The sequence below is a fragment of the Pongo abelii genome, chromosome 10 (genome assembly GCF_028885655.2).
Source record: "Pongo abelii isolate AG06213 chromosome 10, NHGRI_mPonAbe1-v2.0_pri, whole genome shotgun sequence".
Lineage (NCBI taxonomy): Eukaryota > Metazoa > Chordata > Mammalia > Primates > Hominidae > Pongo > Pongo abelii.
Window position 1 is genome coordinate 118,249,010 of NC_071995.2, and position 25,079 is coordinate 118,274,088.

General features: G+C 43.8%; 1 protein-coding gene and 1 long non-coding RNA gene across 7 annotated transcripts in view; one reads left to right on the top strand and one right to left on the bottom strand.

Moving 5' to 3' along the window:
- Positions 1-25,079, top strand: part of CCDC60 (coiled-coil domain containing 60) — a 202,559-nt gene that overhangs the window by 63,526 nt on the left and 113,954 nt on the right. Inside the window, exon 2 of one of the 6 annotated variants that reach the window (XM_054528300.2) lies at positions 18,951-19,096. The exons of the other annotated variants lie outside the window; for them this stretch is intronic. The gene's annotated coding sequence lies outside the window, so the exon portion shown is untranslated. The remainder of the gene's footprint in view (positions 1-18,950; positions 19,097-25,079) is intronic. 6 annotated transcript variants of the gene reach the window in all.
- Positions 1-25,079, bottom strand: part of LOC134759535 (uncharacterized) — a 205,920-nt gene that overhangs the window by 13,028 nt on the left and 167,813 nt on the right. The window lies entirely within an intron of this gene.

A 25,079-nucleotide genomic window follows, 5' to 3' on the forward strand; every position in this document is an offset into this window, starting at 1 on the left:
GTGTGATGTCAAGTGTCCTTCCGATTTACCACACTGCCTGAGAAGTTTTCTCTCCCAATACCTGATGTGACTCCCCATCTACTTTGGCACAATCATTTGAGACCAGACCCATCTAATCTCCTATCACCAAGAGGTTCAGGATCCCATTCATCCATCCAACTGTCCATCCATCTGTCCATCCATCCATCCTTTCATTCATCAAGCATTTATCCAGCACATGCCGCGTATCAAATCCTGTACTCAAGGCTGGGGATCTACTGCAAGACAAGACACAATCTTAGCCCCGAAGGAGCTCAGATCTAGAGGAAGAGACAGCCCGACAATCTCAGCATCTCTTTCTACGTTCAAGACACAGGCATTGAGCTCAGCCTATGGATGTCCAGATGTCCAGTTGTTGTGGGTTTCTAAGGTGTTGGCAGATAATAAAAGCCATCTTCTTTTGTTTGACTCAGATAGATTTATCCACTTTTGGAAGGTTGAATTTATTTTAATACCAGTAAACCAATTCAAGATATCCTCAATAATGGATATCATATAAATATTCAACCATCACATTTCTCTGTTTATAGAGCATCAAACTGCACAGTACATTGTAAAGCTGCTAATTAATTCTTGTAGCGCCCTGGTGTCATGAGCAAAAGGCAGATAATAACCCTATTTTACCAGTGGGACCAATGGCCGCTGTAATTCAGCAACTAGCCTGTGGTCATATGGCAGATCACCTGCATTTTATACCTTCATTAACAGCACAGCTTATTAATTGTAACAATTACATTCACAATTAACATTTATTGAGAGCCCCCATAAACCTGGCTCTGTCCTAAGAACTTTATACGCACATCACCTCCATCACAGGAGGTGCAGCCTCATGTTCCTTCCTCAGACTCATGAAAAAATAAGATCCTCCCTGCAGCCAGGGAGGTGGAATATTCTGATTGGCTGGGCCTGCATGTGATGTTGTGTTGATTCTCCATCACAAGCCTATGAAGTAGGCTCTGTGATTATTCTCACCTTGCACACAAGGAAACTGAGGCTCAAAGAGTAATCTTATCTGCCAAAGACCCTGGCTGGTGAACTCAGGTCTGTATGACTCCAAATCCCATACCCTGTCCTTTGATTTATTGCACCTGCTGGGTGACATGTTGGAAGGAGAGGATCATGTATTCTTGTCCTGAGTCTTCCATTCCTTTGCTATGTGATGTTAGGAAAATTCTCCAGCTTCTCTGAGTCTTGGATTGCACATCTGTTGGTGAAGCAGAGAGAGTACAAGCTTTGGAGCCAAAGTGCAGTTTGTGTTTGAACCCCACCCCTGTTCCTTACTCTGTCATGTAAATGGAAATTAACCTCTCTGGACCTGTTTTCTCATCTGTAAAATGGAGATAATAGCAGTCCTATCCCACAAAATATATTGCAAGGGTAAATGGAATATGTGTAAAACTAAGTGGGTAGCACATAGTATGCACTTAGTAAGACACTTAGTAGGTAAATGGCAGCTGTTTTTAGTGTGTCTGTCATGTGATGGAGGTGTCGTGTTGGGTAATCTCTCAATGCTGATGATCTCTGATAATTTTTAAATGAAAGATCTCCCATGGATTTTGGTTTAGCCACAGAGAACTAGTGTAACTCTCCAGGGGTGTAGTTTGGGGTTGTCTTGACAAAAATATTTGCAATATGCTAACAAAATTATGGTCAAATCAAGATCCTGCTAGTTGCAAATGATAGAAAACGCCAATTCAATGTGGCCTAAGCAAAAGAGAAAACTAATTAAGATTAACAAAAAGTCCACAAATAAACCTAGCTTTAGGAATAATGAGTTCCAAGTGTTCAAACATTATCTCCAGATACATACTCTTCTTTCTTCTGTGTTGCCTTCATTCTCAGGCAGGCTTTACCAAGTTGATGGCCAAGATAGTTGCCAAGAGCTCTAGGCTCACATTCTTCCATGGGAGCAACCCCAGCAGAAAGAGATCTTCTCTTTCCCAAGAGCAGCAGCAAATGTCCTGAGACTAAATACCTTGGTTTTTCTTTGGGTCTCAGACTCATGAGAAAATAACATCCTCCCTGCAGCCAGGGAGATGGAATATTTTGATTGGCTGGGCCTGCATCCCGTGTTCACCTCTGAAGCCACATGGATGGAAGGTGAGAGAGGAAGGCTCCCATGGGGAGTTGACTGGAGCATCTATGCCTGGGAGGAAACTAGTACAGTCTAGCTGCCAGTCTGCAGATTTCCTGGGCTTGGAGTCTAAGAGCATAACGTCCAGCTTTAATCACCAAGTTGCAAATTTCCTGGGCTTGCAGTCTAAGAGCATAACATTGGGCTTTAATCACCCAGCTACAAATTGGTGTCCCACTCCCAATCACAGTGGCTTGGGGAGAGTCCCAGCAGCCACACTCAAACCCCTCAGCCCCATCTTCCCCCTGTGCCCTCTGCATAAAATCCCAGATCCCAGCTGCTGTCACGTTCATGATTTGGCCGTTTCTACCGCTCCCTCGTTCCTCACCCCTCCCCCCTCCCCTCCACCAACCCTATTGCTATGCTCCAGCTGGACTGAGCCACCTTCACTATCAAGTTCTCACTCACCTCCATCCCGATCTTTGCAAATGCTGTCCCCTCTGCCTGGCACATCTTCTTCCTTCCTCTTCTTTTATTTTTTCAATTGAAAAATGAAAAAATGTATATATTTATGGCATACAACGTGATGTTTTGATGTATGTATACATTGTGGGATGATTGAATCAAGCTAATTAACATATCCATCACCTCACATACTAATCATTCCTCATCCTTCAGAACTGTACTCAGACTTAGAAGTCATTTCCTTTAGGCCGGGCACGGGGGCTCATGCCTAGAATCCCAGCACTTTTGGAGGCCGAGGTGGGCAGATCACTTGAGGTCAGGAGCTCGAGAACAGCCTGGCCAACATGGCGAAACTGTCTCTACTAAAAATACAAAAAAGTTAGCTGGGCATGGTTGCACATGCCTGTAATCTCAGCTACTTGGGAGGCTGAGGCAGGAGAATCACTTGAACCCGGGAGGCTGAGGTTGCAGTGAGCCGAGATCACGCCACTGCACTCCAGCCTGGTTGACAGAGTGAGATTCTGTCTCCAAAAAAAAAAAAAAGTCGTTTTGTTTATCCTTCTGACTGTCCCTCTACCCTTGCTGGGTCAGTTGTTTGCTCACACCCCCAGCTCCCTCACTCCCACCACAGCTACATCATATGGTATTATAACTGCTTAATTATCTGCCTACCTCCCCCCCACCACCCTGCCATCAATGAGACTCTGAGAGGGAGTTTTGGGGTGGGTGTGTGTTTCCTAGCTCTGAGCTGGGACCCCCAGAGGGGCTCAGGAAGACCTTTTTGAATGGAGAAATATCTGGACAGTGAGGATGATTTATTGACAAGTCCACAGGTCAGAAAAGCAAGGAGCAAGGCACCAAGTGTGAGATGGACTTGAGAAGGTCCTGGTTAGTTGCCAAGAGACCCCAACAGGGATGAAGACAGGTAGGTCTGTCGGAAGTTAGGCAGATAGGGCACTCTTGAATCTCAGCTCTAGATAAGATCTTAACCCAGCTCCAAAACCATGAGAGATCTAGAAGGTCGTGCCCAGCAGGGCCCCTTAGAGACAAAGATCCTCACCACTCCCTCCCCAAAGGCAGATGGAGATGGTTTGAAAGAAATCTTTGCAGTTCCCACAAAAAGCTTGTGCTCTGCAAACAAAAACGCTCCCGCACCTACCTTTGTGGCGTTTGGCTCACCTCCTTCTAATTTGCATGATGAACCTGCTTGGGTCTCTGATTAACCCCAGGAAAGCATGAAAATGAGCATTTGACATCATCAAGGGCATCCATGCTTGCGCCTCTTTGGAGAAAGGAGCTCCTTTATTCAGGCTTTCATGTTTGAAAATAATAAGCAAGTTCAGCTCATTTCTCCACCCCAGGCTGCAAACTGCAGTCTTCTCCTGTCTCCGCGCACACCCCCTGGAACCGTGTTTGCTAACGATGAAGAGGAAGGTGTTTTGCTTTCAAACAAACCTGAACCCCAATTAGTTTCTCAGCGACTTGATTCTCATTGGTGGCAACTGTGGTTTCTCATCCAGCGTTGTTATTGATTTGGTCAAAATAATTAAGGAGATAATTCTTACTCAGTTCCCTGAACTTCCTGAGGTTGCTAACTCTGTTCCCCGGCTGTATTTTCTTTTCCAAATTAATTTTGTCTTGACTCTGGAATGAGCATGGATATTACAAGGCTTGTTGTGCTTGTTGATTTTCACAGGAACAAAGTAGGGCTCTGTATTTTAACTCCAACTAGGGCTCTCAAACTCTCTTAGTTCTTAGAAAGTTAATGTAAAACATTCTCAGATTTAAAAAAAAAAAACAAATATCATCAAAAATCTTCTGCTGTAAAGCAGGAGTCCCTCTTCCCTGCCCTCTTCTCATCTTTGATGCCATCCCTCAGGGCAGCCATGTCTAACAACACTTTTTGCTACTTCTTCCAATGACCTGTGCCTCTAAATTATATAAGTTTTACCTGTATTTCTTAGTTTATGCATTTAAGACTTGAATAATTTTCTTCTGTGAAAGATGAGGATCTAGTTCCCGCTTCCCCACACCACTCCCCACCCCTAACTCCCACCCTCCAAAAGTAGCCTTACCTTCAGCTCCCCTAGTGGTTAATTCTGTGATTTAAAAATATAGATGAGGCCTAGTGTGGTGGCTCACGCCTGTAATCCCAGCACTTTGGGAGGCCGAGGCAGGTGGATCACCTGAAATCGGGAGTTTGAGACCAGCCTGACCAACATAGAGAAACTCTGCCTCTACTAAAAATACAAAATTAGCTGGGAGTGGTGGCACAGGCCTGTAATCCCAGCTACTCAGGAGGCTGAGGTAGGAGAATAGCTTGAACCTCAGAGACGGAGGTTTCAGTGAGCCAAGATTGCGCCATTGCACTCCACCCAGGAGGTGGAGATTGTGGTGAGCAGAAATTGTGCCATTGCACTCCAGCCTTAGCAACAAGAGGGAAACTCTGTCTCAAAAAAAAAAAAAAAAAAAAAAATATATATATATATATATATATACATATATATATAGAGAGAGAGAGAGAGAGAGAGAGAGAGTTGGGGTCTTCTTGCCTCATTCACCCTAGAGAGTGTCTTTGACTCCTTACTTTGCAGAAGAGATGAGGGTCTCATCAGCTCCCCTTGCATCTTTACTACTATTTTTACATTGTCAAGATCAATAGCATTCACGTTCCATACCCATAATTCAGTTTCCCAGGCTTTGTCTCTGAGTTGTCTAAAAGTTGAAAAATCAACACATATTGAAGTTTTATTTTCATCCCTTCATCCACTCACTGAACAAATAACTACCAAGAAGCCACTCTTTGTTTGGCATTGTGCCTGAAACCAAAAACACAATGTGACAAGGTCATACTCCTCGCATACATTGCAATGCTAGAATCCAGAGGAGGAGAGAGAAAACAGCATTTACAATGTAAGAGGAATAGCTGCTTAAATCAGTGGTTTTGAATATGTTTAAAATATGAATACAAAACATAATAAAAAGGTAAGCTGAATATAGCAAAAAAAAAAAAAAGGTTTTAAATTGGAGCTGCTTGGTTTTCTTTTTACTTCATGAATACAAGCCAAGTCTTGGTGCTCCAGCTTCACCCACTTACCTACATACCCCCACTGATCCTCAGGCTGAAGCCGGAGCACCAGAGGATGCAATACACTAGGGTTTCTGTACTTCCTCCAGGGACTGAGAGATGGTGACAGGCATCACGGCTGCATTTTGGTTTCATGTTTGTAAAGTTCCTTCATCAGCAGTGAGTCTTTACAGCATTCAATGTTCATAACACACTGCCTGGAAATACCACTTTAAGGACAGCTAAGGACAAATATCTTCTTGTCATGAGAGGTGCCAGAACAGTCACCACAATGCCAGTGGGGTCAGCAGAGAACACCGAGGGGACATCCAGGGCCATAGAGGGGTATATTCTGACTGCCCTTGGCATGAATGTCATTGCCTGGATGGTACACACACCATCCAGGTAGGGTGTGTGTACGTAAATGGAGCATAACAACACTAGAAGCCAGGTGACCAAGTGCAGTGGGAAAATTAAAATTATAAGATGATGTATCTGGCCAGGCACTGTGGCTCACACCTATAATCCCAGCACTCTGGGAGGCCAAGGTGGGACGATTACTTGAGGCTAGGAGTTCAACATCAGCCTCAACAACATAGTGACAACTCACCTCTACAAAAAAAAAAAAGAAAGAAAAGAAAGAAATTTAATTAGCCAGGCATGGTGGCACATGCCTGTGGTCCCAGCTACTTGGGAGCCTCAGGAAGGAGGATCACTTGAACCCGAGAGTTCGAGACTGCAGTGAGCTATGATCATGCCACTGCACTCCAGTCTGGGTGACAGAGAAAGACCCTGTCTCAAAAATAAATTAATTAATTACTAAAAATATGTTGTATCTATCCAAGCACACATGCATGCATATGTACCAATTAAGAAAGCCCGAGATTGTTGTCCTACTTGCTTACCTTGCAAACGACCCAGTAGTTTCTTTACTTAATGATCACCACTGGGTTCATTTCCTGACTCTGTAGTTACATGCAATCACTCTGCCCCTCCATGCCTTGGTAGTGACTTTTTTTTAACCTATAAAATGGGCACTCTAGAAGGTGTATTTCTTACGGCTCTTGCCCAAACTAACAGTTAGCAAATGGCAGAGCTGGGATTTAAAACCAAGTCTGTCTGATTATGTCTGTGCTTTTCAATACTACAATCTGCTGTCTCTAGTGGTAGTTCAGTTATGGAATGATCTTGTTTACAACCAAGTCATGCCCAGGCCATAGACAAAAAATTAAATTAAATTAAAAATAAAAAGGTTTTCTATGCTTTATTTTATTAAAAATAAAAAGGTTTTTTTTAATGCATATAGGAGCCAGATAATGGCTCACACCCTGAAACAGACCAATGCATTTTTCTTGCCAATAGGGGAGACTGATATAGTCAAAGAAGAGCTATTAATTTTGTGACTAGCCCCTCAAGAGAAAGTAAATGAGTTTATGTAACCCAAATCATCAACTGTTTCTTGTGGGGAGTTTATTCCTGTATAGCTGTATTTCAGTTACATATTTCTATGTGACAAATTACTCTAAACCTTAGCAGCCTAAGGCAACAAACATTGATTATCTCACTATCTCTGTGGGTCGGGAATCTAGGCATGGCTTAGCTGGGAGCCTCTGGTTCAGGATCTCCTGAGGCCACACTGAAGATGGTAGCTGGGCCTACAGTTATTTCAAGACTCAACAGGGAGACGGCTCACTCCTGAGCTCACACACTTGGCTATCGGCTGGTATCAGGTGCTTTCTGGCTATAGGCTAGAGATGTAATAGGCTGGTGCAAACGTAGTTGTGGTTTCTGCCATTTAAAAGTAATAGCAAGGGCCGGGCGCAGTGGCTCACACCTGTAATCTCAGCACTTTGGGAGGCCGAGGCGGGTGGATCACGAGGTCAGGAGATCGAGACCATCCTGGCTAACACGGTGAAACCCCCTCTCTACTAAAAAAAATACAAAAAATTAGCCGGGTGTGGTGGCGGGCGCCTGTAGTCCCAGCTACTTGGGAGGCTGAGGCAGGAGAATGGCGTGAACCTGGGAGGCGGAGCTTGCAGTGAGCTGAGATCAGGCCACTGCACTCCAGCCTGGGCGAAAAAGCGAGACTCCGTCTCAAAAAAAAAAAAAAGAGTAATAGCAATAACCGCAATGACATTGGCACCAACCTAATAAGTTTCTTGCTATGTGGACCTCTCCCAAAGAGAAGACCTCTCTCAAGGAGAAGACCTCTCCCAAAGAGAAGCTCACAACTTGGAAGCTGGTTTTCCCCAGATCAAGAGCAGGTGCCCAAGAGAGAAGCCATGTTTATCATGTAACCTCATCTCAGAAGGGACATTGCATCACTTTTGCCATATTCTAGTCATTAGAAGTGAGTTACTAGGTTCAGCCCAACCTCCAGGGGAGGGGATTACACAAGAGTGTGAGTACCAGGAGGCGGGGATCATGGAGGATATCTTACGAGGCTGCCTACCACAGACTCTGGTATAGGGGAAAGCAAAACCTAGATCCTGATCATCACCAACCTAGGTGCTGGGTGCCCCGGGATCTCCAGGCAAAATTAAAACACAGCACTTGTCTTAGCAACAGTGTTGCTCAACCTCAGCACTCTTGACAGTTTGGAGCTGATACAGCTTTGTGGGGGAAGAAGGACTGTCCTGTATATTGTAGGATGTTTAGCAGCATCATGGGCATCTACTTACCAGATGCACCGTCCCCCCACCCCCAGCAAGTTGTGACAGCCAAAAAGAACTTCTATAACACCTTGGGAAGTTGCCTGGTTATCTACTGAAGGTCTCCCTTGCAGTGAAGAAGAGGAGGCATTGCGGCTACTAGGCAGCAGCAAGCCCTTAATGAATGACATCTTTATTGTCCCCAAAATGTGCTCCAGCCCTCACACCAACAAACAATTAAGAAATGCAAAAAGATAAATGATTTGAGATTTTGCAAACATAGAAGACTGGGATTTCACTCAATATTCATTTTCTGTGTTCTAATAAAACTTTATTTACTGAAACAGGCAGGCTTTTCTGTATCTTCTTGGTCCTCTGTGTTCCTTGATAGTTTCCCCCTGTGTCAGTCTTTGGCTTTCTAATCTTCATAATCTTAGTATCCTCTTCTCCCCTCCTCCCTCCAAGGCCTCCCTCTCTGTCTCTGTCTGTCTGCCTCTCTCTGTGTGTCTCCCTCTCACTCTTTCTCTCTCTCTGCCCCCTTTCCCCACCTCCCTCTCTGACAGTTAATTCAACACTCCTTACCTTAACTTCCAATTCCATCCTCTTCTCAGAGCTCCAATCCATGCATTAATGACAGCCTCTTAGCCACCACTCTTGTTCCAGATTCAGCTCCAAAGACTCAAGAGTTTAGCATCAACCTGCTCCAGCCTCCTTATAGTCCCACGATACTCAATACCCTGACACTCTCCAAGATACATTGTTATGTCGGGGGAAATCAGGGCACAAACAGTGCTACCATGTGTATTTGTGTGAAAGGTAGATGCTAGTGTTGGAAAGAGTTTGTGTGTGTGTGTGTGTGTGTCTGTGTGTGTGTGTGTGTGTGTGTGGTTTCCAAATCTCTCTCGAAGGATACACAAGAACTTGATAACACTAGTCATTTCCGGGGAGGGAAATGAATGGTTTGAGGACAAGGTGGAAGTCATACATTTTAAAAAGTGACATACCTTTTGATACGTTTTTTAAACCATTTGAAAATACTACTTGCTTTAAAAAAACTAAAGTAATAAAAAATGAAATGACAGAAAACTCAATGCTTCATCTTCAGTCCTTCACTGGGCCCTCACCCCTAAGCTGATTTTGCTGAAATGGCTTCTCAACAGCATTACCAGCTTTGGGAATGTTCTCTCCTGCCTGGTGACATGAGGAAAACCTTCATCACCACACCCCGATAAACACACACACACACACACACACACACTCACAGGCACATACACACAGGCACACACACACATCCCATACCCTGCATTCCAACCATTCCAGCTCCTGGTTCCTTCTGCCTGAGACACCTATAGGGCAGAAAAAGTAAAATCCTTTACCTCACCCATCACAGTTCTTGGATGACATCCCCATAACAAAAGACATATTAATGAGAGAAAAGCATAACAATTTTTTTTGAGACGGAGTCTCGCTCTGTCACTCAGGCTGCAGTGCAGTGGCGTGATCTCGGCTCACTGCAGCCTCCGCCTCCCGGGTTCAAGCGATTCTCCTGCCTCAGCCTCCTGAGTAGCTGGGACTACAGGTGCGCACCACTACACTCAGCTAATTTTTGTATTTTTTTTAGTAGAGACAGGGTTTTGCCATGTTGGCCAGGCTGGCCTCAAGTGATCCGCTCACCTCATCCTCCCAAAGTGCTGGGATTACTGGCGTGAACCACTGCACCCAGCCGAATTTATTTTTTTAACCAAAGTTTTACATAACATGCGAGCCTTCAGAAATGGAGACCCAAAGACCTAGGGAAATCTGTGTGTTTCTATGCTAAGTCTGATGAGAAGAGTGGATAGTGGTAGAGAAACATGATTAGACAAAAAGGAGTGTGATCTAAAGGTAGTAAACCTAAGGGGAGGTGCGCTTAGGAAGGCCTGTTTGTTCAGATACTTTTCTGTGTCTCTGTAAGACATTTGTTCCCCCAGGTATGGGACCAGAAACATGTCACATAGAACCATCAGGGTGAAAGTGAGGAGGCCAGACAGTAGCCTTTCTAGGTTTTATGGCTTGCTTTGGGAGAGCGAAGTTCTAGTTTCTATGAGCCACCTTGTGGGCGAGAAGCCTCGTTCATGTTCTGAACCCAGGAGGCAGAGGCTGCAGTGAGCCGAGATTACACCACTGGATTCCAGCCTGGGCGACAGAGTGAGACTCCATCTCAAAAAAAAAAAATTGTTATGCTTTTCTCTCATTAATATGTCTTTTGTTATGGGGATGTCATCCAAGACCCTTGTGATAGGTGAGGTAAATGGTTTTACTTTTTCTGCCCTATAGGTGTTTCAGACAGAAGGAACCAGAAGGAGCTGGTTCTCACCTTGGGGGTGAGAAATTCCAGCTTCTGTGACCTTCTCAGGAGAGAAAGAGGAGAGATGGAAAGAAAGTCAGAGAGACCTTGTGTCTGAGCCTCTCCCTATCTCCTTCCATCCAAAATACTTAGCATGCCAAGGCACCATGTTTTGGGGTATCATGTTCTGAGCCCCGACACACCCTTTCCCCCAAGTTTTGTGTTCAGCACAGTCTGAATCGCTGCCAACAACCCTTCCAGCCCCCACAGTGTTTGGTGCCTGCACATTCCTATATTGTAGTTAAGTGTCTCTTACTAGACCACCAGATCCCTGAGGAAAGGATGGCCCCTTGTTCAGCACCATATCCTCAGACATCTTCTAAATCCTAACAGATATTTAAGAAATAAGTGAGCTGCTCTTGCCCCTCACTGAGCCTCAAAAGGTAATCCATGTAAATTTCCATCGAATGGCATCCAGGGGACAGCATCGTAGAATTCATATCCCAGCATCCGTGGTGTCACACTAAAGCTCAGCCCAAGAGTCAAGCCTCATCCAGCCCTGACCAGCTCTCCTGAATCTTGGCTCTTTTCTCTTTCACCAGTGGCTTAAGCTCAGCTCTGCTTCTGCTCTTCACATTAAAAAAAAAAAAAAAAAAAAAAGAGGTTAAAAGTTATTAGCCAATGGGAGGCTGTGTTTCTTTGGACCTTCAGGGGGTTCACTTGATTGTTGCAGAGATGTCAACTTTATCTTCTTCCAGGGAGAGAGAAAACGGATGGAAGCCACATGGGGGCTTAACTACCAACACACATTCTTCTTATCAGGACATTGGCAATGTGAAAGGATACTTTCTTAGGTCACTCTTTGTTTCATTTATCCAGGATGAATTGCCAAATAAATTTTTTCATTTCCAAGAAAGGAAGTAAACTGTGGTGTAATATGCAATAATGGGAGCCCTGCAGCCAATAGGATACGTTTGAACTTCTGGTTCTAGCCCTCACTCACTCGCTGGGTGACCTCTGGCAAGTTATTTAACTTCTCTGGGTCTCGGTTCTCTTAATCAGAAAATAGAGATAATAATAATCACACTACCAACTTTTGGAGTGGCTGTGAATATTTAATGAGAAAAGACAGGTAAAGCCCCCCCATGCAGGAATGGCAATGGGGCATCATTGATGCTGCTGCTGCTGTTCCTTACTGAGTCTGTGGCAGACATTGCTAATCAATCACAGATATTTCTTCTGATAAGACTGGACTGGAGGACACTCCAGACAGAATGACTACTCATGGGTAGATTGAAGCTGGCGCTCAGATTGGAGCCCATTTGCCATCTCAAGCTTCCCACATTTCCAGACACGCCATTTGCAAGGTTCACGATACAGAATAGAGTGGTTGTCACATCCCGGGGTTCCTGTTTCCTGAAGCTCCTCCAGGACTTTGAACAGCAGCCCCTAGCCCATCCTACAGATTCCCATTAGCTCCCAGGGCCTGACAGCTGAACTGCTGGCCCCTCATACCTAGTCTTTCAAAAGAGCTTATGAGATTAATGCATTTGATTAATTTTTTTAACTGGGTGGATAACACATTGGCTGTTGGCATGCCAGCTCAGTCCCAGGGCTGCTGGGGGCTCATTGATGCTGGCAGCCAATTTCCAATTTCAATCAAGTCAGAGAAGAGGGAGGCAGAGAAAGAGATTGAAAGAAACCAGGACTTGATTGAAAGCTATGGCATCTAGCGCCACCTACTGTTATATCGCTGCATCGCTACTTTTGCTGACCATCGGGTCACTGATAGTCTTGCTCGGCCCTTAAGGCGTTGTGGGGGGAACATTTTCGTAATCTCACGCAAGTTATATTTTTCATTCATAGCTCATAATTGATTCAATGTGTATAAACTACAGGTACTCCTGGTATAGTGAGAGTAATAGTGACATTTCCTTGGCTTGTTTTGGTTCACAAAGCCCTGTGTACCAAGCGGGCCTCTCAGCATCCTCGCGGCCCTTGCATGAAGATTAGGCGGTGCCAGGTGGGAGCCCGGAGGTACACAAGAGATGACTTTCCTGGGGTCACGCAGGTGTGGTGCATGGAGAGGGGATTCCGACTCCGCATTCTTTTCTCCTGAATCCGTCCCTTGTCCACCTCTGCTCCCCCAGCCCACCCTGGGGCCTGGCTCATCAAGCCCCTCAAAGCTCAGTCCCCACTCCGTATGTGCCAGTACATAACGGGGATTTTACTGAAGGGTTCACAGAAGAGAGGGAGAAGGTTACATCGCACCTCACACAGGAAAAAACAATAATACAGTACTTTAGCAGCTTGTGGGTTCTTTTCTGGATATCAGTTTCCCCCTCCCTCACCTCTTCTCCCAGGCCCCCTCCTAACCCTGCACTGTCTATCACTCTGGTTTGCTTCTTTTTAGATGGTATCTCGCTCTGTCACCCAGGCTGGAGTGCAGTGGTGCGATCTTGGCTAACCGCAACCCCCGCCTCCTGGGTTCAAGCGATTCTTCTCCCTCAGCCTCCCAATAGCTGGGATTACAGGCAGGCACCGCCACACCCAGCTACTTTTTTTCTTTGTAGAAGAGATGAGATTTCACCGTGTTGGCCAAGCCGGTCTCTAACTCCTGACCTCAAGAGATCTGCCCGTCTCAGCCTCCCAAAGTGCTGGGATTACAGGTGTGAGCCACCACGCCCAGCCACTCTTGTCTTTATTAGCTGGAGCCATTCATCCTCACTGTGTGTCTCCCTCAACCCTCTTCATACTCACCTTCCTTCTCAGTGAACCCTTCTTTAAAAACAGGGAGGATTTAAGAAACAAAACAGTGGAATAATGTTCTCTTTCCTTCCAGTTCAAAGGATGGGAAGACTGAATTTTCAGGGAGGCTTAATGGCTGAGGACTCAAGTTTTTTGTCTTGTTTTGGTTTTTGTTTTTATTTCATTTTGTTTTGTTTTTAGAGACAGGGTTTTACTCTGTTGCCCAGGCTGGAGTGCAATGGTGCAATCATAGCTCACCACAACCTCAAACTCTCGGGCTTAAGTGATCCTCCTGCCTCGGCCTCCTGAGTAGCAAGGGCTACAGGTGCATGCCACCATGTCCAGCTAATTGTTTTGTTTTTTGTAGAGAGGGAGGTCTCACTATGTTGCCCAGGCTGGTCTCAAACGCCTGGCCTCAACTGATCCTCCCATCTTGCCCTCCCAAAGTGCTAGGATTACAGGCATGAGCCACCACACCTGGCCTGAAACCTAGTTTTAAATGCAGGAAGACCAGGGTTCCCGTCCTGGTTCTGGCCACTGACCAATTGTGTAACCTTGAACAACTTCATCTATTCTTCCATTTCTCCTTCTGTAAAAGGGACAGTTATTTTTTAATAACCATCTCATTGGTTTGTTGGAAGAAGTAAATGAGATTGATAATGCAAAATGCTTAGCAGAGTGCTGATGTGTAGCAATTCTTCAATAATTTGTCAATTTCGGTGACTTAGACTCACCTTGCTTTCCACTCACTGATTAAAGGGAGATTCCATTCACTTAGACTAAAATGCAAATAGTGTATCTCTTCAGAGCTGTGCATTGTCCAACCTGTGCATCCTTATATGACAGCCTGCCAGGCTTAGAGAGAGCAAGGAATGCATCCCAGCAAAGAGTTAAAGGATAAACCACAGTTAACAAATTGAAAGGGAAGGGATAGCACAAAAGCATCTCAGGAAAAGAGAGCAGCAGGTACAAAGACCCTGTGATCAGAATGAGCAAGACACTTAAGGGAGGCTCACTGGCTAGACCATAGAGATCAGGACAGGGGAGCAATGCAAGATCACACTGAAGGCAGGAGCTAGATCACACAGAGCTATGTAGTTCCCAGCAAGGATTTTGGACTTTAGTCTAAAAACAATAAGGAAAATTTTAGGCAATGGAGTCATGGGATTGGGTGTGCATTTTGGAAGGGTCGGCTATGTGGACAATGGACAAGGAAAACAAGAATGGAGGAGAGAGGTCATTGGAGGCTGTGTCTGTTGTCCAGGTGGCTTGCAGCAGCGTGGGAATGACACTGGTGGGAAGACAATGGAGAGAAGAGATTGGAGAGCTCTCTAGGAAGCAAAGTCAATGACTTGGTAAATTAGCTCAGGGCTTAGTAAACTTTTTCTGGAAAGGGCCAAATAGTAAACGTTCTAGGCTGTGCAGGCTGTGCAGCCTCTGAAATAACTACTAAACTTCGCTGTTATAACAGGAAAACATCCACAGACAATAATAAGCACATGGGTGTGACTGTGCCCAATAAAACTGTAATATACAAAAGCCAGCTGCAGGCTGTAGTTTGCTGATCCCTGGATTAGATAAGGGTGGGGGAGGGTATCAAGGATTGGAGGATGCTGAGCTCTCCCATGTCCTATCTCTGTGACCTTGAATAATTGACTTAACCTCTCAGATACTGGGTTTCCTTTCCAGGAAAACAGGAATAAGGATTCCTCATAGGGTTGGCGTGAGGATTAAATAAGGCAGTGTTGGCCAGGCGTGGGGGCTCATGCCTGTAATCCCGGCATTCTGGGAGGCCGAGGCGGGCAGATCACCTGAGGTCAGGAGTTCGAGACCAGTCTGACCAACATGGAGAAACCCCATCTCTACTAAAAATACAAATTAGCCAGGCGAGGTGTTGCATGCCTGTAATCCCAGCTACTCAGGAGGCTGAGGCAGGAGAATTGCTTGAACCCAGGGGGCGGAGGTTACAGTGAGCCAAGATCACGCCATTGCATTCCAGCCTGGGCAACAACAGCGAGACCCTGCCTCAAAATAATAATAATAATAATAATAATAATAATAATAATAATAAGGTAGTGTCTGCTGTGGGACAAACAGTGAGGTCTCATTCACAAACACACTCCAGTGAGGAATATCCAGCTACGTTCAAAATGGCCATCGAGGGTAGAAAATGAAGTTCTTTATTACTGAGGCCCCTACACAAAGAACAAATAGAACTTACACACAAAAATCGGAATCTTTAGGAAGGGGAAAAAAATCCCTGCTGATTACAACTTTCCTCACACAGCTCAATAGATTTTTTTTTTACTTCAAAACAACTCTCTAGGTGGGAAGAGGGCTCCAGCCTGAAGCAGGACTGAAGAACAGATAAATTGCATGGCATTAAATAGAATGCTTATTTTGCTGTTTATCTTTTTCTTTCAGGTGCCCTGAGTTTTTTCAAAAATTTCCCCACAAATCAAGGGTTGGGCCAGGATTTAGAATGGAGGCTTTATAAAGAGATTCCCAGCCGGTAGACATGGCTCATGCCTGTAATCCCAGCACTTTGGGAGGCCGAGATGGGCAGATCACCTGAGGTCAGGAGTTTGAGACCAGCCTGACCAACATGGTGAAACCCCATCTATACAAAAAATACAAAATTAGTCGGGCGTGGTGGCACATGCCTGTAATCCTAGCTACTTGGGAGGCTGAGGCAGGAGAATTGCTTAAACCTGGAGGCAGAGGTTACAGTGAGCCAAGATCGCACCATTGCACTCCAGCCTGGGCAAAAAGAGCGAAACTCCACCTCAAAAAAAAAAAAAAAAGGACATTCCCACCCCTCCCCTCATCAAAGTTTAACTCAGTAGTGTTCTCAATTGAGGGTGATTCTGCTTCCCAGAGGATACTTGGCAATGTCTGGAGACATTTTGATTGTTGTAACTTGCAGGAGAGATGCTACATTGTATGATGTACAAGAAAATCCCCCACAACAAATAGCGATTTGGTCCCAAACTTAAGTCATCCTGAGGAAGAGAGATCTTGTGAACCAGCCTGGGATGTTGCCTGGAGGAGGAAATGGTTCATCTTTACTTTTTGGAATACATCAGCAAGATTTTTCTTTCTACCCCTCTTTTTCCTTTTTCTCTTACTTTATCTCTTTTATTGGTTTTTGGCTGACAGGCATACAATCCTCCTTCCTAGAGCACCCAATTTCCTTTTATGGAGTTACTTCTGCTCTATTAGATACAATCAGGCTCTGTCTCCCTAGTTATTTAACTAGTACCTGGTCCTGAGCAGGTCATAGTGGCCCCAGAGAGCCCAGTAAAGGAAATGGTTAAAGTGTGACCTTAATTAAGTCCTCAAGAAGAGGGACTGACATAGCCAGGGCCTCAACACTTAGCCAAAACAAACAAATCAGCCAAAAAAACTGTATGACAGGTGGTGACTTGTAGGCTCTGCTGGGCCACAATTTCTCCAGCCTCAGGGGCATGGGTCCTACCTTTATTTCCCAACTTCATCCAAGCTCCCACCCTGAATGTCAGCAAGAAGCCAAGACCCTTCCTTTATTCCCAAAGCACAGCTTCCATAAGGCAGTCCTGCTTCACTTGACATTTACGGAAGACCCAAGCAAATTAATTGCAGCAAAGGAAAACCTGAAACTGGGGTTTCAGTCACTTCATATTTTTTCCCCAACTTGTAAAAGATTGTAGAAGATTTCAAACCTACGGAAAGTTTGCAAAAATAGTACAATAGGCAGTCAAATACCCTTAACTTAAATTCACAATGTTATCTTTTTGCCATGTTTTTAACATGTTGCCATATTTTTCATATGATGTATGCATACATGTGTATATATATGTATGTATGTACTATATATATAATATGTATGTATATTTACAATTTTTTAAGCTGAGCCCTTTGAAAGTCAGCTGCAGACACTTCACACCTAAACACTTCAGCATGTATTACCGAAGGACATTCTCCATAGTCACAATACAGTTAACACAGAAATTTCACATTAACCCAATGCTATTATCTTTTTCTTTCTTTTTCCTTTTCTTTCTTTCTTTTTTTTTTTTTGTGATGGGGTCTCACTCTGTTCCCCAGGCTGGAGTGCAGTGGCGCAATCTCGGTTCACTACAGCCTCTGCCTCCTGGGTTCAAGTGATTCTCCTGCCTCAGCCTCCTGAGTAGCTGGGACTACAGGTGCACATCACCACACCCAGCTAATTTTTGTATTTTCAATAGAGACGGGATTTCACCATGTTGGTCAGGCTGGTCTCCAACTCCTGACCTCAGGTGATCCACCCACCTCAACCTCCCAAAGTGCTGGGATTACAGGCATGAGCCCCAATGCTATTATCTAACATAAATTTCATGTGCAGATGTCCCTAGTTATCCCAGTCATGCCCTTTATAGCCTTGTCTCCAGTCCAGCATTCAATCAAGGGACCATGCATTGCATTTAGTTGTTGTGTCCCCTTGGTGTCCTAAAGAAACAGATCTTCTGCCTTCTTCCTCTTTTATGACATTGTTAGAAGACAAAGAGGTGTATCCCTTGGATTTCTCTCCAAGAAAGAACTTGCCAGCAGGCGGCACAGGTAGCTGAGAGTCTCCAGCTGTTGACACTGCCAGCATCCACAGCAGCTTTCATGCAGCGGAAGTCAGAAGCTTCCCCAGAAATTCCCCATCAGTGGCACTGGCCATTTCTGCCTTGTGCTTGGGCTCAATCAAGCAATCTTTGCTCTGGATCTCCCTGTTGCATTGGCTGGACTCTGTCAGATCTGCATCATGGTCTAGGGCTCCCCTGCCAAATCTCACTTCCTCCTTTTCTCTTTCATGGGCTTACCCGCAATGAGCATTTTGTACTCCTTTCTCCGTGTCTGCTTCCCAGAGGCCCCAACGGACACAGACATTGACATCTTTTAAGAGTCCAGGTCACCTATTTTGTAAAATGGCCTTATTTTTTATTTTTCTGATTGCTTTCTCATGATTAGATTCAGATTGGACCTCTGGGCAGGACATGTATGTAGGTGACGTAACCATGTAGGCGATGCTGTGCCCTTCCCAGCACATCACTTCGGGTTCACCTGATAAGTGTTTGTCCTGTCATTGGTGATGCTAAGCATAGCCGTGATGGTTAAAGTGGTGTCCACCAGACCTCACCATTACATGGGTACCTCGTTTCCTTTGTAACGAATCATTAACCTGTGGGGTTAAACGTTGAGACTGTGATGCTTTCATCTTCTCATTCATTCAGCAATGACAGAAAGAATGCAGAGCCAGGCCCTGTACCAGGTGCTGAGTATCAGAAGCTTCCTTCCCAGGGACAATTGTTCCTTCTCCTCTTCTTCTCAGAGGACTCCTGCTGCTTTGTCTCCCCTAAGTTCTCAGTAGAGGATTTGCTCGTCTCCCCAGATGACAGTCTCTTCTTCCACCACCTCTCCCTGACAATCCACAGACCCCCAACTTCTTTTTCTCCTGGGTCAATAAGAAGATGGGGGGAAAGGAGGTTGAATCAAAATATCCTATAAAAGATGCAACCTGTCTTCAACAAGGAGAGCTGTTAAAGAATTCTTTTTTTTTTTTTTTTTTTTTTTTAGGAGACAGAGTCTTGCTCTGTTGCCCCAGGCTGGAGTGCAGTGGCACGATCTCGGCTCACTGCAACCTCCGCCTCCCGGGTTCATGACATTCTCCTGCCTCAGCCTCCCAAGTAGCTGGGACTACAGGCACCCACCACCACACCCAGGTAATTTTTTGTATTTTTAATAGAGATAGGGTTTCACTGTGTTAGCCGGGATGGTCTCGAACTCCTGACCTTGTGATCCACCCGCCTCGGCCTCCCAAAGTGCTGGGATTACAGGCATGAGCCACCGTGCCCAGCCTGTTAAGTAATTCTATAGTATATTTCCTATTTCAGTTTGAAGGATCTGTGTGTGGATGAGGTCACTAATTCTGGGTATCTCTATGTCGGTAGGTACACATCTTACATTCTTATGACAAAAAAAACACCTCACTCTCCCCAAAAGGAACTGCCTATCATCACCATATAAAACCACCAAAATGGAGTATTATTCAGCTACAAAAAAAGAGTGAGATCCAGTTATTTGCAACAATATGGATGGAACTGGAGATCATTATGTTAAGTGTGTTAAGTGAAACAAGCCAGACACAGAAAGACAAACATCACATGTTCTCCATGTTCTCACTTATTTGTGGGATCTAAAAATCAAAACAATTGAACTAATGGACATAGAGAGTAGAAGGATGGTTATTAGAGGCTGGGAAGGATAGTGGGGGATGGGGGGCAGAGGGTGGGAATGGTTAATGGGTACAAAAAAAATAGAAAGAATAATTAAGACCTGCTATTTGATAGTACAACAGGTTGACTATAGTCAATAATAACTTACTTTTTAAATAACTAAGAGTATAATTGGATTGTTTGTAACTCAAAGGATAAATGCTTGAGGGGATGGATGCCCCATTCTCCATGATGTGCTTATTTCACATTACATGCCTGTATCAAAACATCTCATGTATTCCGTAAATATATGCACTTATTATGTACCCACAAAAATAAAAAATAAAATATTAAAACCACCAAAAACTTAAACATCCATGTGCAAGCTAAGGTCTCCGGGTTCATGTGTGTACTCCTGCCATGATCCCGCCTACTCTGTTCTTTACAGCTTCTCCATAATGAGTCTGAAATTTGTTAATCAGCGTGCTTGCTTCTCAGTGCTGTCTTCTTAGTCTCCCTTCCCCCTCACCCCTCGACGGAGCATCCCAGCTGTTTCCCTGATGTCTGTATCAGCCCGGGCACATTTAACAGGAATCCATTTCCATCTTAATCTTATTCTAGGAAGTAGATCATATTTTAAGGAATAACAAAGATGAGTTCAGAACATTCTTTCATAAAACACAGAGAACAACAGATATTTAGAAAATTGGCTTTCCGGCCGTGACCTTCTACAAATCATTCTGATTTTCTGCCATATTAAATTCTTTATGATGAAATCTAACAAAATTCAGTGGAAGAGTTTTGGAGGTAGTATCTGTAAGTCAATCGCTAGCAACCGCTACCCCTCAGGTAGTTCCCACTATGCAAAATAGGGCAAGGTGGGATGGGGATGCAGAATGGAGTAGTGAATAAGAACACAGGCTTCAGTGTCACTTGAACATGAGTTCAAATCCAGGCTTTGCCACTTAATAGCAAGTCAGTTTCACCTTTTTAAGCCTCCACTTGCTGTCCTATAGAATGGGAATAATAATATGGCAAGGACTCAATGGACTCATCTATTTCATATAAGAACGCACTTGGGACAGTGCAGAGCACATACGAGATTGGCATTAGTTCCATTTCACAGATGGGGATTGGCATTAGTTCTGGTAGGATTGGCATTAGTTCCATTTCACAGACGGGGAAACTGAGATTGGGGAGTAAAGGTACCTCACTCAAGATCACTAAACTCCTGAGTGACAGGGCCAGGAATCAAACATAGTTCTTTCTGACAACAAACGTCTTTCCATCCAGTCCTGCCACACTTCACTTCTCAGCTGTCAGGTTAAACCACATCACTTCCGGATGTTATTATTTAAACAGCCCCAGCACATGAATATTAAATGTGAGTATACCTGCCAAAAAAACCATCCCTATCTAAGAGGCCACTGTGAGTCCGTGCGTGCTCCACCCCTCCCAGACCACCACCTCCATTTACCACCTTTTAACCTGGTACATCACACGACATCACATGGTGTTTCTGACGATCTTGCTCTCAAAACCTCATTGGGTCAATAAGAGAAAGGATGCTGTTCACACACGCTGTAGGAAAGGTGGGCAGGGCAGACTTGACTTTGTTTTCTAGGAAACAAAGAACGGAGTCATCACCGATGCTCTGCAGAACAATGGAAACACTGAAAGCTCTGAAGCCAGTGGCACATCCAAGGGAAGCAAAGACAGAAAATCAAAATCAGCTGTCCCCAAGATGGCTTTTATGCAACCGGGCTGGGAGTCATCACAGAGCACAAAACAAAGGATATCTGCAGAGACGGTGTATTAGTCCATTTTCACACTGCTCCAAAGAAATACCTGAGACTGGGCAATTTATACAGAAAAGAGGTTTAATTGGCTCACAGTTTTGCAGGCTGTACAGGAAGCATGATGCTGGCATCTGGTCCTGGGGAGGCCTCAGGGAGCTTTTACTCATGGCAGAAGGCAAAGTGTGAGCAGGCGTCTTACATGGCAGGAGCGGGACCAAGAGGGAGATGGGGAGGTGCCACAAACTTTTAAACAACCAGATCTCACAAAAAATCACTATTGAAAGGACAGCACCAAGGGCGCATGGTGTTAAACCATGAGAAACCACCCCCATGATCCAATCACCTCCCACAAGGACCCACCTCCAGCATTAGGAATTACATTTCAACATGAGATTTGGGTGGAGACACAGATCCAAACCGTATCAGATGGTGATGGGGTTTTGCTTGGTGTTTATTTTCTCCTAATTTTTTATCTTTTCCTGATTTTCTATTAGGTTGGTGCAAAACTAATTACGGTTTTTGCCATTTTAATGGCAAATGAATTTTTGGCATCCATTCAATGGCAAGTGAATTTCAATGGCAAAAACCTCAATTACTTTTGCACCAACACAACATAATACAATGTTCATTAATGTCAAAACCAGATTAAAATATTAAATGTGAGACTGTATTACAAATATGTTACCTGGGTAGGGAGACATATGAGTCAGTAAGGAGTATAAAGACCTAACAGTGTGGGAAGTAGAGCAGTAAGTTTTGATGGGAAGGGAGTTGATCTACAAAGAACTGGAGAAATTTGGAGAAGTAGGAGGGTTCTAAATACCCTAGAATCGTGATTTTTGATAATTTTTGGGGGGGCGAGGGGCACGACCACAATTCTGGATATGCATTTTAGCCATGGAAAACTCTGGGAACCTCAGGCATAAGATCAAAAGGAGTATCCAAGGTTATCATCTGTAAAGGGATCCTTGATTAAATTAAGGGGAGGACCTGCTTTATAGTCCCAAAGTGGCCTGGGGCCAAGACATTTGCATAAGTTGTACCCATAATTACTTGCTTTCACTCTCATTTCCATTTCCTGCTCCCACTGGGGGCTGATCCTTGCAAACTACATTTCCCAGGGGCCCTTGCAGCTGGCTTCCAAGTAGGTTCAGCCAATAGCAGGCACCATCAGGAACTGAAGGGTGAGAGTTAAACAGAAGCCAGGGCATTTCATCCCTTCTCTCATTCGGCTTATGGTGGCACCTCTAGCTAAAACTACATCTCCTCCATGAGTCTAGCTTATGCCAAGTGGCCCTATTCCAGGGCTTCTGAAGGCCACCTCTTCCTCCCTTAATTCCTCCAGCCCTGGAGATGGTAGAGGTTTCCTTTTGCTAATCTCTAGCTTGCCTCATCATTCCTTATGTGACTTTTGAGCTCTTCCAGCAACTTTGTAACCGCTCCCCTGTGCTAAATTCCCTTTGTTGAACTACCTGTCATGAGCTCTGATTTCCTGCCTAGACCCTGCCTGATCCAGTATGTTAAAATAAACTATTAGCTTACATCATTCCAGACTCTTAGATGACTCAATTTAAATTGGCATTAATATTTCTACTTTGCCTGCCTTGAGAGAATTAGTCAAAATTGCTTTACAAACATGAAAAACGCTATTATTTTATTAAAATTAATCTATGTGAGTTGTAGAAAAATTAGGAAAAAAGATAACCAAAACAAAAAATTATTGTTTAATTGCCTATAATTCAAATGCCCTGAGATAACATCTCTATTAACAATTTATTGTATTTACTTCCAGCTTGTTATATTAGTACATATATGCCTTGTCATATGTCAATATTTTAAAACCTAATTTGTATCAGATCACATACATTTCTGGAAATTTCTACAGATTTTATAAGCATAAATCTTAGAGCTTCTCTATGATCTACTATCTTTACTTTTTGTAGCATGCATTTTCATCTGAAATTACATTCCATTACCACCTTTCCACATTAGTAAATAAACAGCCATAGCAGCACTAAGTGGTAGCACCAAGACTCAAACGCATCACATACCACTGTCTGGATAGACCATGATTTATCCCCACAATGCCTATGGTGGGACATTTAGGTATTTTTCACTATTATTCACAATGTTGTGATAAACTTCCTCAGGGATAAATCTCTTCATCCTGGCGACATAATTTCCTTGGCTGGGGCAAGAGGATATGTATTTCTAAAGCTTGTCACACATATGTCTAAATTGCCCTCTAGAAAGGTTGTAGAGAGAGTGATTTTTGAATGTTTTATAAACTATTTAATCTACTATTTAACTTATTTAACTTATTAACTTTTAATTTAACTTATTATTTTTCACTTAATATCAAATGATGTTTGTAAATGTCCTGAGAACTAGTTATTTCTGCTGGCTTATTATAATTTTAATTAAACAAAACTATAATTATAAAGTTATAATCATAAACTTACCTTTATAATTATAAAATTATACTTTGAAAAAATGGTTTCCTGAGAATCCATTGAAATGCTGACATAGTTGTGAGGCTTGGGGGTGCGTGGATCTCATGCTGCTAAAGTCGGTGTCAAGTTGAGGACACAATTCAGTACCAATCCCAGTCAATACAAATCCACTCTTACACAATGATGTGAATTCCTGGTGCACAGGCAACTATCATTAGGTGACATTTGAAAAAAAAATGCTTGAATGTTGGACATTATCATAGTTGTTTCATGAAGAAGGTGAAATTTAAGATGTTTAGGAGAATGGTAAAGACATGACCGTGGCATAAAACAGGGTTTCAATCATGTGTTTTCAAATTATCTGGCAGGAAAATTTCTGATGTGCTTATTTTTCCTTCATTTATAAATATGCTTAGTTCATAGCATCTTTTTGGAAAGTTACTTTGGGCCTGCAGGAAATATATAATGAGGTTCTCCAAAATAAGTGGGATTAGAAAGACAGGCAACCTCGTTTTCCAATATTTGATCTCAACATGGCCAATCTCATTGCTTTCACTGTAAAATACACCAGAATGGGGGTCATCTGATCTTGATACCTCAAAAGCAGTGTTGGGAAAGTAAGAACTAAATTAAAAGAGGTCTCAGTCTCTTAGCTCTTTTGCCACTCCCAAGAGAGGGGCGTATTTCAGATAGAATTTTGTGGCTGCAGGTAACAGAAAACCTAATTTAAGCTATCATAAATAATAAAGGAAATGTTCATGAAAAGTCAAGATTCCAGTGAAGCTTGATCAGTTCAACAAGGCACCGTGGGACGAGTTTTTCTCTGACTCTCTTCTCTGCCTTTCCTCCATATCATCTTTGCCCAAGGCTGGCTACCCTCATGGGCACAAAATGGCTGTGAGCAACTCCCAGGGTCTATCTGCTTCCCCATTTCTAGTTAGTAAGGAAAGAGAACATCTCTGCCTGTGCTTCCCAGAAGCCCCTAGAAAATGCTTGCATCTCATTTGCCCAGACTGGACCACATGACCATCCATAAACCAACCACTTTGACAGGGGATAGTTTGTGCTGTTTGGCTTCAGTCATTCAGGGCCTCCCCTGCTGCTGGTACCATGAGCATCTCCCAAGACACAAGTGCCGAGTGAAGGAAAGGCAAAGCGCCTAACCAGGGAACTAACTGGTATCAACAGGGAGGGTGAACAGATGTTGGATGTGTGAGACAAACAAATGTTCATTATGCA